At 42.5% G+C, this 19,332-nt stretch overlaps 1 protein-coding gene across 1 annotated transcript in view; it reads right to left on the reverse strand.

Moving 5' to 3' along the window:
* The window catches only part of LOC138743782 (VPS10 domain-containing receptor SorCS1-like), an 800,159-nt gene that overhangs the window by 407,904 nt on the left and 372,923 nt on the right, over positions 1-19,332 (reverse strand). The gene's annotated exons all lie outside the window — the stretch shown is intronic.

Raw genomic sequence — 19,332 nt, forward strand, 5'->3', positions numbered from 1 at the left:
ACAGACACTGCAGTTAAAATAAACACAATGCTGGTGAAACTCAGCTGGCCAGGGTACCATGATGAAGGGCTCAATCCCGAAACGTTGATTATGTATCTTTATCTTTGTCACATAAAGTACATTGTTTGGCCAGCTGAATTTCTCCAGCATCGTGTTTTTTTGTAATATATCCTAGAGATACTCAGGTAGGATCTGTGGAAAGAAACACTTCTGGTTGATAATGGAAATTAGCAGGAAAGGTTAACTCTGTTTCTCTGTTCCCACGTCCCAGTGCATTCTGCTTTTAATTCCAGATTTTCAGCACCTTTGTTTTCTTTCGCTCTTCAGTTACATTATTCCGAATGATCTCATGTGAGAGATAACAACAGCAGTATCACGGGATGCCTGCTGAAGAGGTCTGGGCCACAATTTAATTGTCTGTTTCCTTGATCCGACCCACAACATCATGCAGAAATTCTGTGCTATTCAACTTATCTGCATTTCTCAGGGGGTTACATTGTATTCAACAAGGTTCAGTATGAGAATTTTCCATTTTGTATCTGCTGGACATTATTTAAAAAGCCCAGCACTATCTTACATCAGTGGCAATTTCTGTAACCAAAGAAAGGTTGATTGGTTTTTTTTGTAATATTTTAGTTATCATTTTAAATATATTTAACAATCAACAACCATACAAAATACCAAAGTCAAAAAACCCATCCTTCCACCACCTCCCCCACCCCCACTCCCTTTCCTCTGTATGTCCAATTAAACAGCGAGAATAGAAAAATAACCACAAAGAAAAAGAAACAGAAAAATCCCATCGTCAGTGCGTGCAGTAAAGCACAGAGACATGATGGTATCACAATGTTAAAAATCTTTACAGAGGTCTGCTGGCTCGTCAGCAGCGGTCAGAACCCTACAGTGGCTATGCTACATAGGAAGGTGTTATATCCCCTCCGATGTGACTTTTTCAATGCAGCTGCTAATTTCTGAAGACCACCTATCAATGAGGAGATGGGAGACAGACTTCCATGTTACTGTTCTACATTTCCTGGCCACACACAAGGCAATTTCAGTGAATTTAATTTGGAATGTAGCATTTATAAAACTCCCCAGAAGATAAAGCTCTGGAACCACTGGGAAGGTGACTCCTGTGATCTTAGTTAGGATGCCACACAGGTCATACCAGAAGGGCCTCACCTTCATGCAGAGCCAGGTAAAACCAACCTCTATCCCATACCTAAAGCACATCGCTGATAACTTGGGTTTATATTGGTATACAGGTAGTCCCCGACTTACGACCGAAATTGGGTTCAAAGGATTGGTCATAATTTGGATTGCATGCAAGTTGGATTCGCTCCACTATGCATGTCTTAACGAGGTCTTGGAGCAAGTTTTAAAAATACTTTTCAACAAATGAATATTTAATGAAGAATGTCAACATTGCACAGTACAGAACCTTTAATAAAGATACTCAACATATGAACTTCTAGAAAATAATAAGGTCATTGGACTCGGGCTTTGGGCTACTACGGGGAGCAGGGACTTCAGGCTGCCACGGGGAGCGGGGATCTCGGGCTGCCGCGGGAAGCAGGGACCTCAAAAAGCCACGGAGCACGGGGACCTCGAAAAGATGCAGGGAGCAGGGACAACTGTTATCAGTTCTTTTAATACAAAATATGTACTTATTCAGTAGTTTGAGGACTACTAATTTTTATGGGGAAAATTATAGTGATTCAATCTGTACCTTTTTAAAAAAAAAGTGGTAGAACTTTTCATTATCTCTGATTTCTCTCAAAATATTAGAATGTGTTGTAACACCACAACAATCTCCAAGGGGGCACAAACTCAGTGTGAGAAGGTGACTGCTTTGGACTACGATGCTGAGAAATTTCCTCACTCACCAGGGTAACACCATGGTCCATTAGAGCCACACACTCACCTCCAGCAACCCCGGTTTGGTCTTGAACTCTGGTGATGCTTGTGGAGTTTGCATTTTCTCTCTGTGACCATGTGAGTTTCTTTTGGGTGCTCCGGTTTCCTCCCACGTCTTAAAAAGGGATGCAGGTTGGTGATTTAAATGCCACTGTGAATTGCCCCTAGTTTGTAAGGTGAGAGATGAAATCTGGGGAGCTTTAGTGGGTATAGAGGGGAAATAAAATGGGATCAGCGCACGATTAGAGTAAATGGGTGTTTGATGGTCAGTGTGGATTAGATGGTCCAAGCCATCGAAAATAGCCCAAAGGAACAAAGCAAGACTCATCTTTTAAAGAGAGCTGGGGGACCCGCTATGTGCTCCACTTCATTGAGACCTCCCTCTCCTGATTGTGTTTTACAAGCCGACGGCTTTCCAATCGACCAATGAGCTACACAATATGTTCAGGAAAGGCAAGAGGTGGGGGTGTCTGTTCCTCATCCAACACCTCATGATGCTAGAATGTGGTGGTCATAGCAAACTCCTCCACTCTGGACCAGGAATACCTGTGGTGGAGCCACTGTTAATTCAGTTTGTACATGTATGGCTGGCCTGCCCCTTGCTGATTGTATCTTTGGCTCCCCCCTCCTTAATTTCCCTAATAAAGGCGGCAATGCCATCACCCCTCCCCCAGAATGAGCTCGGGTCAGCAACATCTCTGTTTACGGTAATAAAAGGCTATCAGTCAGGTCTTTGGAGTTATTGATAGTGCATCAATGCCTATCCGAGAAGTGCCATTCACACTGCATGCTGCAGGTGCTCCCATCAGCTACACTATCAACCATCAACTTCACACCCCATGAACACGGCAAACAATTCACCTCCATCAATAGCCCGGAAATGCAGAATCCTGATGCTAGGAACTTCAACCAAGTAAATTTCAACAGCATGGCACCAAAAGAGCTCGTTTTCTGTTCTACCAGAGGCTCCAACTCGCCTAACCACTCCTGCACAGCCATTGGAAATGCCTGGTGCTCCACCCCACACTCAAACTTTGGCAAGCCAGACCACAACACTGTCCTGCTTACAGTACGAGGTCCCAACTGGGACATCACTGGTCTGAGGAAACGCAGGACATCCTACGTGACTGGTTTGAGTCAGTAGGCTGGTCCACATGCAAGAAGTCAGCAAGCTACCTCAATAAATATAGCACCGTGGTCACCGACTTCACCAGCAAGTGTGTGGAGGTCTGCCTGGCAGAGAGCAGCCCATGTGCTGCCTTACTGGATTCACAAAAATTGTTGGAGGACCTCAGTGGGTCAGGGAGCAACCATGGAAGGAAATTTAGAGTGGCTATTGCCTTCTATAGATGCTGCTTGAGCCACTGAGCTCCTCCAACTATTTGTGTTGCTCCAGGTTTACAGCATCTTTCTTGTTTCCATTTAATGGAAACCATGGGTGTACTAAAGACATTCAAGACAGGAGACTCGCTCCTGCACAAGAGATCCAGGTACGACCTCCAGAAGGCCATTATTGAACCAAAATGGAGTCCCAAACAAACCTCACACAACCTAGCTTGAGACAAACTCCCAGGGAACGTCAAGAGCAAGGGAACATATCGGGGTGGCTCCTCTCTTTCATATTTCTTTCCTCTAGGGGTAGATCCTTCAATGACAAAAAGTCAAGGCTAACCAATTCATGGTTCGAGATGAGGTTGATAGATGGACGTGAACCAAGAAGCAAAGGGAACACGGGCCCCCAAGGAGCTTGGATGTTGAAACCAGTTGCTCATGAGTCAATGGAATCAAATAGACTTCAGCAATGCGCGGCTCCACACCCCATCCACCCCCTGCTGCTCCTATGATTTGGAAAAAGAGGTTGATAAAGGGGGGGGAAAAAACCTGAGAAGAGAGCCGAAACGATGAAAAATCTCACTTGGATAATCATTTCCGTCACCTTCAAACGGTGCATTATGGTGGAAGACAAAATGTATTTGTTGGCTGGTCACTTTTTTCCCAAAATCTTTGAAGTAATGAGAGAAAAATTGCTTTCATCTCTGACAGGCAGCAAAAAGTGCCATACCATTAAGCAATAAAATTTTTATATGAAATGCAAAATTGATATTGTTTGCCCTTTTATACCCTGATAAGGCTATAAGTGGCTTAGAATAGTAAAACATTTATGAAGCTTACATTTGGTGTGTTGTGCATCTTACAGACTTTGTGGCAAAGGTTTTGTTTCTTGTCACATTGTCAAGAAACTCTAACACTCACACAAATCTACAGAGGTGATGGGAGATGTCCGAAGTTCACACACCAGCGTTTCAAAGACATAACACAATTTCTTTTGTTCACCATGCTGTAGAGATACAGTCAAATAAGGATACAGCAGGGATTCAATTTAGCCAAAGAATTTTTCACAAACAGAAAAATCTTTTAAAAAAAAATCGGACTTGTATGTGAGCACTGATGCATAGCAGAGAAGCTGCCTTACAACTCCAGTACCTTGGATGATATTCGTGTGGAATTTGCACATCCTCCCTGTGATCCTGTAGGTGTCCTCTGTATGGTCCCAAACCCAAATATACACTGCAAGGTTCAATGGTCCCTGTCAATTGCACCCCATGTGTAGGCAAGCAGCAAAAGAACCCAAGATTTGTTGATGATCACATATATGAGTTGATGAGACATAGGTTGGCAGAGACAATAAGGAGCATGAAAGAGATCGATAAGGTTGCTTCACTGAAGGACTGACAGGCAGAATTTCTTCCCTTTGTGCTGTAATCTTGAAAAGTAATAACTAAGGAGTTTAACTTTGTTCTGATTAAACCAACCTCAAAAATCAAATGTCTGTTGGACTTGTTCTAATAGCTCCTTCTTTTGACTCAGTGCTAACCTAATGGTTAGATCACAGGCATTTTATTGGTTGCCACTGTGCGTCTACAGTAACCTTGAATTTGTCGTTGTTTAATGACAAAAGTGGCAACATAACTACATAAAACTAACCAGGACTTGTAATCTCCAAGCTTCTGCCGTCAATCTTCATGTTGGTCTCCATGGTATCCTACTCATTTGCAGTGCTGGGTTTTCACAGGCACACTGACCTTCAGATTTTTGTGAGATATTGTTGTTGCTGCAAAAACTATCCAGTATATTAAGCTTTGTTGAATAAGCAAAACGTTTTTTTATTAAAGCCACCAAGTGGTTAGTTTGAGGATGTACTGCCAGGGATTCAATCGTAATGTTGATCAGGGAGTTGGATAAATAGCTGAATGGAAATAATTTGCAGGACAATAGGAAGGGAGCATAGGAGTGCGACATGCTAGTCCAGACTTGATGGACCAAATGGCCTATTCCCGTGGCATAACTATTTAGCAAGCGAGCTGAGTTGAATTTTTCTGAGACAACAACAATTCCTCAATCAGTGGATGATCACAGATAAAAACATTTGAGTCTCTAATCCCCTTAATGTTGGTTTCTGTAATATAAGGATAATACTGTAAAAGTTAATCTATCTAGATGGTTTCTTTAGGGCTGCTGACAACATCCACTTGTAATTCTATTTACAAACACGACACAACTGCCTCCTGTCTCCAACCAGATTCCTCCATCTTTTGCTTTTATTGTGAATACTTTATCAGAAAGACTAGTGGAGGCGTGTAGTGAAGGTGGTTAAGTTTCATGGTGCAGTCCGGATATTAAATACCAGAGAAATGAATGCTGAACTGTTGATACTGATATGCCATTGCTTTAAAGCAGTGGTTTTCAAACTGCGCGCCCCCGCCACCACCCACATTCCACCTTAAGCAATCCCTAAGCATAAGTGCACTGTGATTAGTAAGGGATTGCTTTAGGAGGTATGTGAGCAGGAAGAAAAAGGTTTTAAAACCAGTTTTAATCATACCTAATTGACTCGTTATGTGCATGGTTTCATAACTCCGAAGGAAATGGGCCAATGACAATTTTTCTCAAGCAAAATATTTCACCAACAATAGGGTCTAGAGCAGTGGTTCTCAACCTTCCCTTCCCACTGACGTACCACCTTAAACATTTCCTTACTAATCACAGAGCACTTATGGCATGCGGATTGCTTAAGGTGGAATGCAAGTTAAGGGGGGGGGGGTGGGAGGGGGAGTTTGAAAACCATTGCCCTAAAGCATGACCAGAGGTTTGAGGCAATCCTTCGTAATTTACTATCAGCATAATTTTGAAGCCAAGAGCAATTGTGACTTAGGCACAGAAGCTCCAGCAGCTAGAGGCCAAGGCAGATGTCCAGATAAATAAAGCAAGCCTAAAGATGTTGCCCAGAATGTACTGTTCTAATCTTGGCTTTGTAAAAATAGCATTTTACTCCCTGGCTGAGAATTGGAATGCATTAAGCAAGCATCAATTCTCCAATAGATATAAAGAGGCCACTGAAATTTAAGCCTTCTCCATTTTTGACTTATTCATTCACATAAAAGCAACTTGGTTTTTTTTTTCCAAGGAGGTTCAAGGATCTCACGCCTTCTCTACTCAGGAGGGTTATGGAGGCTAAATCTTTGGGGTACTTAAAGATGAAACTGATATTGTTTTGAAAGAACAAGCAGCAGAGGACTATGGGGAACTGGTGCAGATAAGATGAGGGCTGGATCAGATTAGGCATGAACATATTGAACAGCAGAGCAGCCTTTTGGAGCTGAGCGCTTTATTGCTGCTCCTGTTTCATTATGTTTGGATTGTGAATGTTAGGGAACTGAAATAAAGTCCTAAAGCTCTGTACTCAGGAGTAAAACACCAAAGTCTACAGACACCGTGATTGAAGTAAAAATGCAATGCTGGAGAAACTCAGCAGGTCAAACAGTGCCCTTGATGTAGCAAAGAAACAGAACCATCATTTCAGGCTTGAGTTAGGCAGCTTCTGCAAAGAGCAAACTAGACACTACTCCTGATTATTTCACAGTTAACATCAGCCAAACATAAAGACACTTGCCCCACTGTACTAGTTGGGAAGGTACAGCCATTAGTTTACCAGATTGTAAACCCAGTTTTAGTCTGACCAAAGGCAGCATTGGAATTGCAAGGGAGTAGTGGAGAGGGTAAGAAATTTCAAATTCCTGGGTGTCAACATCCCTGATGATCCATCCTGGAGCCATTATGGTGATGCCATCTTGAAGAAGGCACATCATTGGTTATATTTCATGAGGAGTTTGAGAAAATTTGGTATGTTATCAAAGACTCTTGAAAATTCCTACAGGTGTACCATGGAGAGCATTCTGACTGGTTCTGGTGTGGGGGTTACCAAGGCACAGGACAGGAACAGGCTACAGAGGATGGTAAACTCGGCCAGGGCCATTATGGGCATGTCTTCACTACATTAAGGACATTCTTTAAGGCGTGGTGCCTTAAGAAAGCAGTTTCTATCATCAAGGATCCTCACCAGCCAGACCATGCCTTCTTCTCACTGCTACGATCAGGAAAGAGGTTCAGGAGCCTGATGACACACACTCAATATTACATAAACAGCTTCTTCCCTTCCACCATCAGATTTCTGAACGGACAATGGCCCTATGAACACTGCCTCACATTTTTGCACTAGTTATTTAATTTTTTTAAAATCTTTGACGGAATTGTATTTATAGTAATTTTTGCACTTTGTCCTGCACAATCCTCCTGCTGCAAAACAAATTCCATGACACATGTTTCCTGATTCTCATTCTAAAATCAGTTAACAATCTGGAACGTTGGAAAACGTCAATTAATCTTAGTGATAACGGTTTTTTAAAAAAAAAATCTTGCTATAAAACACCCATCTGTTTCACTAATATCCTGGAGGGGAGGAAATCGACCATCCTTACCTGGTCTGGCCTTAGAGGGGACTCCAGACTCACTGTATCTGAAGTGGCCTTGCACTTCAAGAGCTGTGAGAGAGAGGCAATTAAATGACTTGCAGATCCTGAACAATAAATAAATATATTCAAAAACTAATCTTGAATGTTATCTCTCTTTGTCATTTCATGGATGCTGTCTGTCCTGTTGACTAATTCGAGAATGTTTTTTTTTTACTTTGGCCTCAGTAGAAAACAATATTAATTATTGCCAATAACCTTCCCTGATACTAAAAATAATTATTACAGCTATGGTAGAATCTTATTCATTTACTCTTAATTTTTATTGGTGATATTAAAACATTTTTTAAAAAATGACTTTGTCTTTCTATATACTGTACCTCTCTACATCAAATCTTTGTTTCACCTTCTGAACTTGTGTTGACATTGAATACCACTGCCTCACTCTCTTTACTTGCACATCCTTCAATTTTAAAATATGTTGTTGGGACTGTAGATTTACTAGCAGGGCCAGCATTTTTTAGCCTCCCCTAATTGCCTTTGTGATGACGTGACTCACTGTGGTCCTTGTGGTGAAGATGTTCCTCAGCTCCTCGAGGACCATGACCTCAAGCCAATTGTGAAGAAGGAACAGTGGTGCACTCGCAAGTCTGGATGGTGCGTGACTTGGTGAGGAACTGACACCTTCTGATTATTCAGATCCCTCAGGATCTGCTTACTTCACTGTATCATTATCAGCTAACAGCTTCAGAATGCAAAAATTTATTTTAATTTTAGACGTACATCATGGTAACAGGCTCTTCCAGCCCACATGTCTATGCTCCCAAATGCACCAATTAACCTACAACCCCGTTGGTTTTGAATGATGGGAGGAAACTGGGGCACACGGAGGAAATCCATGCAGACACGCGGAGAATGTACAAACTCCTTACAGACAGTGCTCAATTCGAACCCTGGTCATGTTAACTGCTATGCTAACCATACCACCCTGTCGGAATATAATTATGTAAAATATATGAAACTTTAATTACTCAAGGACAAGTAGATTAATTTTACCGATTATTTTTGCACTGATTCTTGAGATGTATGTAGACATCACTGGATTCACCAGCATTTCTTGTCTATACCTAATGATCTTTGAGCTGGTATTACTTAGTTCCCTTCCTGACCTGTAGCCACGTCTCTGAAGAAGGTAAAGAAAGCATAGTTTAAGTAGAGAATTCCAAACCTCAATTATAAAAGAACAGCAATGTCCTTCCAAGCGGGTCTTTCAGGTGGCTAATCCCTTTGTTCTTACAGTAGGTGAGATCAAAGATCAGGAAGGTGCAAGGAAATTTGCAGCATATCCGATACCGTGGTGCTGAAGCAAGCAAATATTGGGATTATGGCGCTGCATTCCCTGAGCAAACAGTAACCTGTGAGCTCCATGCATCGTCCCACAAAGCTCAGTTACGCTTGACACAACGTTTCCCATTTGTTGACGGCCGTGTTGATTATTTGACCAGGGTGGAGGCTGGGAAAAATGCAGCCTCGGGGCAGTTTCCCAATCAGAGACAGGATCAGTAGGTGTAAAGCGGAATGGAAATATTACTATCACCAGCCACAGTTGAAACGGCGGAGGATCAATAAACGGGAGTCACCTGGGCAGCAGATCCAAATAAAAATTGCTGGGAGGAATTCAGCGGGTCGAGCAACATCTGTGGAAGCAAAAGGATGGTTGATGTTTTGAAACCAAACGGGTTGGGCATTCCTTTGTGTCCGCAGGTGCTGCTTGACCCACTGTGTTCCTCCGATAGTTCAGGAAGCTATGATCATTTCCCTTGTAGACTCCTGAACTCAATTTTCAACTAGCTTCTGGGCACTACTGTGTCAGTGTTGAAACACTGAGGCAGAATAGTTGCAATGAGTAATTACAAATGTCAACAATGTTTATTGACAGTAAACTGCCTCCTTGTAAAGCATACTTGAACCAAAATATGAAGAATATAGATTTATAAATGACCAGCACTTCAGAAACCATATATGTAGAGAGGGGAGACAGCTAATATTTCGGGCATCAGATTGAGGCCATCGAACTGAAATGATGTAGTGATGAGGGAGTAGGAACTCAGTCGGGGTCCTGGGCTAAATCAAAGGTTGGGTCAATTGGGGAGAAGGACTACTTACTTGAGGAATGGAGGATGAGGGAGGAGACCAGTGGATGGGGTTCCATGTCAATTCATAGGTCAGGGTTCAATGGTACCTGGGAGGTAGAGTGCATGGAGGAGATTGTGAATGTGGGAGGGGTTCTGTCTGGAAGAGATGGTGGGGCTGCGATGAGGAAAAGGCAAAGTAAGAGGTTGATTCTGAATCCTGGCCTATTTTTGCTCTATGAAGACCTGTGTGTCCAAGGAGTGACCAACAATGGCCAGTCCTTGCACTGTCAGGTCTAACCTCACCCATAAAGTTTCAAAAGGACTGTGGCACAGGGAATGACCTCAACTCAAATGTGTCTGACATCAAAACAGATGGACAAAGTGATTCACAGTGGTGTGAGCACAGTTGAATATCTGGTTTGATGTAAGAAAAAAAAGCTGCACAAAAATAAAAAGCCCAGAAATGGTCACCATCACGCCCCCTCCACCCGTCCCAACCTGGTAGTCAAGTTGAGTTAAAGCCTAGATTTTCAGGCACCTTGCCCTTCCCTCTCATTCTTTAACCTCGTGATCTTTGCTCTGCGGGCTCAGTCCTAAAGCAGGGTCATGATCTGAAACATCAACCGTCCCTTGGCCTCTACAAATGCTGCTGATCCCCTGAGATCCTCCAGCCAAAAATAATCTGCTCGATCGACATTTCAGGTCGAATCACTTCATCAAGACTGTCAAGAAGCTTGAAAAGGTTCCAACCCAACATGTTGGCCATCCTTTTTTTTTCTTGCTGCACGACCTGCTGCGTCCAACCAGTAGATTGTTTTTTTGCTTCAGATTCCAGTATCTGGAGCCCCTTGTGACTCTTACATTTTCTCAAAGTATTTCTAACACACCTCCTCTGCTTGCTTTAGACTTCAAACAACTCCAGTTATTTATATTCTTTCCTTAATTTTATTTTGTCTCAATTTTCATTTGCAGCTTGGCGCATTTAATACCTCTGGCCAACAAATAAGTGACATTAATAACATTCTCCAGGGTATCACTTTCACGAAGAAATATCTAATTAGTTCCTACGTGACAGTTATTTGCAACTAAGTGCCTTAGTTTATTAAAATAGCTCTGGACAATCAAAACCCAAACAACAAAAGTTGGTAACCTATCATCTAAAGAAGTGCTTTGTGTTTCTTGAAATCTTCCAACTCTGTCACAGTCAGTTCTCTATTATTCAAGATATTAATTTTCATTGGATTGCTTGTGAGATTACTGCCCCCCATTCAGACTCCAATAACCATGTGGACCTGCAAATCACTGCTCCTGGAGCTCAGAACACAGGCGCAAAGGGGAAAGGCACATTTGCATTCACTACTCATCAACAACTCTGGAGTTGAGAGAGTGGAAAGCATTAAGTTCCTTGAGCTCACTTAACTGGTGCACCTATTGTGGACATTCAACATCTCCTCACTTGTCAGGAAGGCACAACAGCAACTACACTTCTTGAGAAGATTGAAGCGGGCAAGGCCACCGCCCACCATTTTGTCAACCTTCTATAGGAGCTCGATCGAGAACATCCTGGCCGGCTGCATCACAGTGTGGTACGGTTGCTGCAGAGAAATGGATCAGAGATCTATCCACAGGACCATAAGAGTGGCAGAGAGGATCACTGGAGTCTCCCTCCCTCCATCGGCGTGATCTACCAGGATCATTGTCTGAAGAGGGCACACTAAATCATTGAAGACCCCTTCCACCCTGCACACAGCATCCTTCAGAGCTCTCATCGGGAAAGAGATACAGGAGTATCAGAGCCAGCACCACCAGGCTGCGGAACAGCTTCTTCCCATGGATAGTGAGAATGGTGAACAACCAAAGGAACTGCTCACATGAACCATCTGAGTCTCTCATATTCATGAAACAATAATTATTTATAAATCTATATCGTTGAACTACTTGTCCTGCACACGTATTGTTTGTTGGTATGTGTGTTGTGTCTGCTTTTCTTCTCGCACCAAGGTCTGGAGAATGCTGTTTTGGTGGGTTGTACTTGTACAATCAGATGACAACAAACTTCACCGGACGTTCATACCGCTGCCTCTCTTTTCCTCAGGTTGCCTCAAAACAATCTGCAGCCTGCCAGCTACGTCTGATAGGCAGTCAATATTGTATTGTGTGAATTGCAGAAAGATGTTTGGCTATGGAGGCCAAGGAACAGATCACACGTGAATTATACTGCACCAATCCTGAAAAGTCAAACATTGATTATTACTGATTTTATTTTTTACTCTTCAGTGGGAATCTAACAATGTTGTTAAAATACAATGGCATCAACGTCACTGAGGAACATAACCATCCAGCTCCTTAAGTGATAAATAACCGAGACAATAAACTTGCAATGCGATCACAATTGGCTCCTTTCCATTGCAGACAATCCATAACTTACAGAGGCTTGCAATATTAGGAAATAAACCAGTGAAGTGTGGGAGAATACTGAGTCTGCTCCAGTCACTGCACATGAGAAAGAATATTGAGGTCTGAGGAAGGTACACAGATTGGGGCAGGCGGTCAGGGCACGTTCATTTGTTAGATGAGACTGAGGAATCCGCAGTTGTTCCTTAGAGGAAAGAAGGTTGAGAGGAGAATCATTTTTTCCTTTAGCTGGGGCCGATGGAGAGAAGGGAATCGCAGTCATGGAGGCAAGGATCATGAATTTTAAAAAATGAGCTGAAGGCAAAAGATGGTTTGCTAGTTAGGGAAAACTTTGTACTCAGAGAGTAGTTCTAATCTGTATCTCACTGTCCAGAATGATAAAGAGAACACAGAGGATAATGGAATAAGTTGCCACAGAAAGTGGTAAACTGGGTACAAATGCAATGTTAAAAATGCATTTAGATGGGAAATGGTGATAATCATTTTATTGTCATTCATATATACAGATAGGCACCAAAATTCTTACTTGCTGCAGCCAAACAGGTTCTTCACAAAAACACCTACAATACTATACATGGATTCAAAAGGTTTAAAGGGACTTTGCCTGAACACAGGCAAATGGGACTGACTTGATAATGATCATGCCCTGTGTTGGGTAGACAACGTGGTTGGTGTGGACAAGTTGGGCCAAAGGGCCTATTTCCACACTGCAAACTCGGAGGCTCAATATCTAATGGGAGGAAATGTTGACTCACCCTGGACAATAGACAAGCATATGTTGTCATGGGGACAGCAAGAGAAAGGGGGTTTAATCCATTAGGTTGGAAAATCCATCTTTTTAAAGAATCGAGTAGTTAACTCTGTCAAATTAACGGAAGTTTAAATCTGAGCTCGGGTTGCCGATGTTTTGAACTGAACTGGAGTCTTGTGGGGCTACAGAGGCTGTAGGAAGCACTGGAGGCAAATCCACAGACACTCAGTGACTCTGAGAGGATTCTCTTTCTCAGACTATAAGAGACACCTTGTAATGCTAATGGTAAATCTTTCTCTGCCTAATGTAATATGAAATTTCTGATTTATTTCATGACGATAAATAGCATCTGATCTAAATGATTACCCTTCAATTATAACTTCAATAAGATCCAACATTTATAGATGCCCATTGAAGTAGGATAAGGATGTAAACAATATTGAGGTAACGGTTAAGCTTCGGAGCTGTTTGTATGGTTGTTTTCTCTGTCAATAGCCCTGAGATTCCAGTTCTTATTTCATTTAAAATAACGAGATACTGTATCTGTAACGTTTTTTTCAAGAGCTGATCGCAGAATAGATAGAAGACAAGAAGCTTTCAGACAATTGGTATTCTGCATGTGAAACTGCTTGGAGAGAGTGATCACCTGATCTTTGATGGTTATGCAGGTGGTACAACAGAACTGTCTACTCTAATCTCACTCCTTTGCATTATTCTTCACACACTGTTTATATTTATCTGTCTGAGTCCTTATCGACACACTCTCAAACATTTCAGCTGATTCAGAATAAACTTCACAAATGAAGCACATGGTATTTATCTTATCATTAATGCCCCAGGCAGAATTGCACTGAAAAATGTTCTTGTCAGTTTTTATTATGGACATTATTCCATCTCCTTTTTATAGTTGATGCCCTTTCTGTTAAAATTCATAATAATCCATTAACTTGTGGTATCCAATGCAACTCGTGTGGCTTCAACCACAAGCAGGATATTTTGGCTGACACTTCAGATCAGAATTGAATGAATACTTTACCATCTTTCAGGTGAGGCATGAAGTAGAAGCTTTGCCTCATGTCAAAGTCTCTAAAGAGACAGTGGTGTGATATCCCCATGCCCTAGAAAATTTCAAAGAGAAAGATTCAAGAACAGACCACCGAGCAGAAAGCCCTGAAAAAGGTAGTGGACACAGCCCAGTAAATCACGGGCAAAACTCTCCCCACCACTGACAAAATCTACATGGAGCGCTGTCATCAGAGAGCAGTAGCCGTCATCAAGGATCCACACCACTGAAGATATGCTGCCATCAAGAAAGAGGTCTAGGGGCCACAAGACACGTACCGTCAGGGTCAGGAACAGTTGCTACCCCTCCGCTATCTCAACAACAATCTCAATCTGAGATCCATTTAAAGACTCTTACATTGAACATTATTTATTATTGAATATTTATTTTCTCTATTACACAGTTTGTTCGCACGCCTTTCTTGGTTTACATTTCTCTCGTTGGAATATGCACCTTTTCATGAGTAGAGTTTATAGTTTTTAATAAGTCAAAATTCCCCCTGGCCCACAGGATGCAAGAATCTTATGGTTGTATGTGATATCATGTATGTAAACTGACAATAAATCCAAACTTTGAACTTTCCAATAGCTCTCAGACTCTCAAACCTCCCCTTGGTACACTGATCCTAAACTGCTCCCCAACATCACAAAAGGACTGTTTACATGATCACAAGTCACTTTTTTTGCACGAGTAAATATTTGCATGCTTATGTGTTTATCGTCTCTTTCTTTCTTCTGAGTGGTCTTGGGATAGGTACTAAATTTAAATTTAGACACACAGGATACAGCACGATGACAGGCCCTTTCGGCCCAAGAGCCTGTGCAGACCAAAATACACCCAAGTGACCAACTCCCCCAGTACATTTGTGAATGGTGGGAGGAAACAGGAGCACCTGAGGGAAACCCACGTACAAACTCATTACAGGCAGCGCGGGATTCGAACCCTGGTGCTGTAACAGAGTTAAGCTAACCACGCCATCCTGATATCACAGTGGAAAGAACTGGCAAACAACTCGGGCGGATTTGTAAATTTCAAGCAGTTAGAGGAGATAATCCCTGGCAGTGAATCAACTTTGGAGATAATCATCTCCTTGGTTCAAAAAAATAATCAAAAGCTGAAGCAGCAAATAGTCAAAATATTTCATGACAGAGAAGGGAAGAGCCGTGACCAGTGATAATTAATACAACACTTGGACTTTATTCTGGTTTTATTAGGTCTGATGGCATGGATTATAATGAATTATTTTATGTTGGGTAATGAACTGAGGTATTGTTTCACATCAACAGGATGGCTTTGCAAGCTCAACCAACCTAAAGTTAAAATAAATTTGAGAAATAAAAGAGACTGCAGATGCTGGAATATGAAGCAAAAAACACCATGTGCTGGAGCAGAATTGGCAAGAGTAAAAGAATGGGTCAGAGCCCATCGCTGAGATTCCAAGATAAAATGAATTTGGCTGTTGGACAGAAACGTATTTCTATCATTAACATAGGACCCCCCTCCTCCCCCCCCCCCCCCCACCTCCTCCACTTCATGCGACTGACTATCCTGTGGAGAACAGGGAGAGATTGTTGGGGGATGAGATTAGAAAATTGAATGGGTCCCCCTTTCCCATTCTGTTCTGCAGCATTTATTCCCCCCCCTCCCCCCCAGATTTTCCTTTCTGTTGCCTGTTTAAATGGGCTTCACTTCCCTGAAAGCTTCAGCAAACAGTTGATTCCACAGCTGCTGCTGTTTGGTTCTGATCACTGCATGCCCCACAGCCCAATCAAGTCTTGTGCTTTCCTGCTTGGACAGGCCTTGTAGCCGCAGCTAGCCATGCATCAGAACAAATCATAAGGAATGGCTTTCGGGTCCACAAATCCAGCCTCGATGTCAGGAAAGGGACCTCCCATTGCAGCAGATTTTCATTCATCGATTTGCTCATTTATTATGAATGGGCAAGGCCCACATTTATTGTCCCTCTTCCTCCCATTACTGCTCCAGAGCTTTTGAACTAAACAGCTTGCTGGGGCATTTCAGACCAGGTTGTTGAGCATGACAAACCGGTGATGTTCCAGTTCTCTTGACTGCTCCCCAGCTTTCCACTGCAGAATTCAACACACAAGCAGATCATAGGATATCAAGGGAGTGGAAGATACTTCGCACCATTCCTGACCTCTGATGTTGCCTGTGCAGATTTCCTTTGGCAGCAGGCTGGTTGGCTAATTTCCCCGAGTTTCCAGCTGAGGGGTAGATTCTCCGGAGAGTTGATGAGATTGTGAGGAGAATTTAAAAATTTGGATTGAAGCAACATTGCTATAAATGGGTAGTTGGTGATCATTGCAGACTCAATGGGCTGAAAGGGCTGTTTCTGACCTGAATGTTTCCATGACATTGTAACTGTTTCAACCAACGCAGATGGCACTGGGGATTAAATTAAACATCAGCTAAACAGTTCCCAGCAAAGTAGTAACTCATCGTAGTACATTTCCATGTAATGAGGGGGTTGTTCGTCCAAGTGAGAAGAAAATTGAAAGTTCCCCGATGCAAAGGGACCTGGGAGGATATACTGAAGGCATGACAAGTCAGTGGTGAAGGTGGCAAATTCAATGCTGGCATTCATTTGGAGAGGAATAGTATACAAGAGCAGGGATGTGATGTTGAGGCTTGATGAGGTACTGGTGAGACATCACTTGGAGTTTTTGGGCTTCCTTATTTAAGAAAGGATGTGCTGATGTTGGAGAGGGTTCAGAGGAGGTTCACAAGGGTGATTCCAAGGTTATCATATGAGGAATGTTTGATAGTTCTTGGCCTGTACATGTTGGAATTTAGGAGAATTGGGGGAGAGGATCTTATTGAAAATTTTCAAATGTTGAAAGGCATGGACAGAGGAGATGTAGAAAGGTTGTTTCCCACGGTAGGAGAGCCTGTAAGAAGAGGGAACAACATCAAGATTGAAGGCCGTCCACTTAGAATAGAGATGCGTTGCAATGTCTTGAGCCAGAGGGTGGAAAGTCTGTTTGTTGCCACAGGTGGTTTTGGAGGCCAGATCATTGGGTGTATTTAAGACAGAGATTGATAGGACATCAAAGGTTATGGGGAGAAGGCCGGGCAGTGGGGCTGAGTAGAAAAATGGATGAGCTCATGATTGAATGATGAGGCAGACTCGATGGGCTGAATAGCCTATTTTGGTTCCTATGTCTTACAGTTTTATGCACTTTAGTAGTCTCAGCTAACCTTTTTTATTTGATATTCTTGCTGGCAGCTCAGTTGTGTAACGAGCAGAACAAAACAGACAGCATTCGCGCACTGCAAAAATATATTTACAGATCACTGCACACACAGAGTTTAATAACCCAAGTCACCACATTTCCTTCATGTGGGCAGACAGGTGGTTATAAAGTGCTGACATTGCTTTTGGGGAAATAGAGCTCTAATAGCAGTAACAAAATAACGGTGCTGTTATCTAGCTTACCCGTGTGACTTATTCCATTCAAACATACCACAGTCTGGGGGTTAGGTTATTGATTAGTAATTCGGTTGGTAATTGCATGCTTTAATGGATAAACCACTGTGTTGCATATAATTGTCTGGCCAGGCAGACCCATTGGCCGATTGCACCTGTGGCCCCTTGCCACAGGCTCCTGTATAAAAGTGATTGCACCACACCCTCCTCAGCGCAGGACAACAGAATGGATGTGCCCTTGTTCATAAGTGAATAAAAGCCTATTGGTTTCTCAACAACAGTCTTTCGAGTAATTGATGGTGCATCACATAGTACCCCAGGAATACAAGGCCAGCAGGCCATCAGATCCCTCAGCCTGCCCTACAACTTAAAATGATCGTGACTCATCTACGCAAGCCTGAATTCTTTCTTTGCCACTCCCCATTACCCCTCTAGTCCTCAACCATCACATATTTATCCACCTCTACTTTAAAAGCTTCCAATGGCCCAGCTTTCACCTCCTGCCAGGCCAGGGAATTCCAATTTCATCACCCACCTTCTGCAAGTAGAAATTTCAACCAACCTCCGCCTTAAATGACAAGCCCTTCATCTTGTCGTTAAATCGCTTTTGCCATTGACGTTGGGTGAGACTAAGACTAGAGGACGTGTAGAGTGTCAAAGGTGAAATGTTTTGGGAGAATATTTGGGGGAATTCCTTCACACAGAGGGTGGGGAGAGTGTGGAACAAGCTGCCAGCAAAGGTGGTGGAGGTACACTCAATTCTACGATCTGGGTGCATGTCGCCGGAACTAGGCAAAATAAATTGTTCAGCAAAGACTAGGTGGACTGAAGGGCCTCCTTCTGTTCTGTGGTATTATCTCTTTGTTTGAGACCCTCCCACAACTGGACACTTTCCAACATATTCTCTATCGTACCCTTTTGTGCCTACATATTTCAATAACTCCAAGAAATACTGCCCCAAACTCTTTAGCCCCTCTTGGAAAGACAACCCTATTATCCCAGTAAATAGCCTGGTGAACCTCCTTTGTACTGCCTCCAATCTTTCTTTTAGGTAGTGGGACTGTAATATTCCAGTTGAGGTCTCACCATTACCTAGAACTATTGCAACAAAATCTCCGTTTTTAAACTCCAACCCTTTGCAATGAAGGGGAAAATTCTGCATGTCTTTTGTAGTATTTGTTGAACCAAAGTATTGAAAAGAAGGATCTAGGTTGACATTTAGCACAATGCTTGAGAGGTGTTTTGGAGAACATAGTAAACTAATGCCATGTCTCCTTACGTAGAAGACCTCAAAGCATTCTTTTGACATCCCTATTTTCCTGGTCAATATTAATCCCCAATACAACACAAATGGTCTAACTATTTGGTCATCATTGCTTCATTCTTGTGAAAGTTTGCTGTGCAATAACTGACAACCAAGGACAAACTATTTGTTTCAGTGTGAAGGTGAAGTTGTCTGTCCCACTCCAAGCCATCACTCTTATTAACTCTGAGTGAGCAGCTCATCATCAGCTTCTAAGTCAAGTTTATTGACATCTGATTGCACAAGTACAACCTGACAAAACAGTGTTTTCCGGTCCTCAGTGTAAAACATGCAGACACACAGCCAGACATAACACACATACAAACAAAACATATGCTGGGCAAGTATAATATCTATAAAAATAAATAAATATTGTTTTGCGCATATGAGAGTCTCAGATGGTTAGTGTGAGCTGTTCCTTTTGGTCGGTCAGCATTCTCACTGTGTTGGAAGAAGCTGTTCCTCAGCCTGGTGGTGCTGGCTCTGATCCTCC

This window comes from Narcine bancroftii, chromosome 10, assembly GCF_036971445.1.
Source record: "Narcine bancroftii isolate sNarBan1 chromosome 10, sNarBan1.hap1, whole genome shotgun sequence".
NCBI lineage: Eukaryota > Metazoa > Chordata > Chondrichthyes > Torpediniformes > Narcinidae > Narcine > Narcine bancroftii.